The sequence below is a fragment of the Microtus ochrogaster genome, chromosome 15 (assembly GCF_000317375.1).
Source record: "Microtus ochrogaster isolate Prairie Vole_2 chromosome 15, MicOch1.0, whole genome shotgun sequence".
Lineage (NCBI taxonomy): Eukaryota > Metazoa > Chordata > Mammalia > Rodentia > Cricetidae > Microtus > Microtus ochrogaster.
Genome location: NC_022017.1, coordinates 41,018,808 through 41,019,303, shown reverse-complemented (window position 1 = coordinate 41,019,303; position 496 = coordinate 41,018,808).

Below are 496 nucleotides of genomic sequence, written 5' to 3'. Positions count from 1 at the left end.
ACATCAAAAGTCAATAATGAGACCTCATGAAATTGAAAAGCTTCTGTAAGTCAAAGAACAAAATGACAGAATACAAAATGGGAAAAGATTTTCACCAATCCCGCTATTAACAGAGGGCTAGTATCAAAAATATATAAAGAACTCAAGAAAGTAGACATCAACAAACCAAATAATCCAACTGAAACTGGGGTGCAGATTTAAGCAAAATTCTCAAGACAGGAATCGCAAATGGTTGAGAAAAACTTAAAGAAATGTTCAACATCCTTAGCCATCAGGGAAGTGCAAGCCAAAGCTACATTCAGATTCCGTCTTACGCCTGTCAGAATGGCTAAGATAAAAAAAAAAACACACGTGACAGCTTACGACAAGGAGGATGTGGAGTAAGGGTAGTGCTCCTCCCTGTTGGCAGGTGTGGAGCAAGGGTAGTGCTCCTCCCCATTGGCAGGTGTGGAGCAAGGGTAGTGCTCCTCCCCGTTGGCAGGTGTGGAGCAAGGGT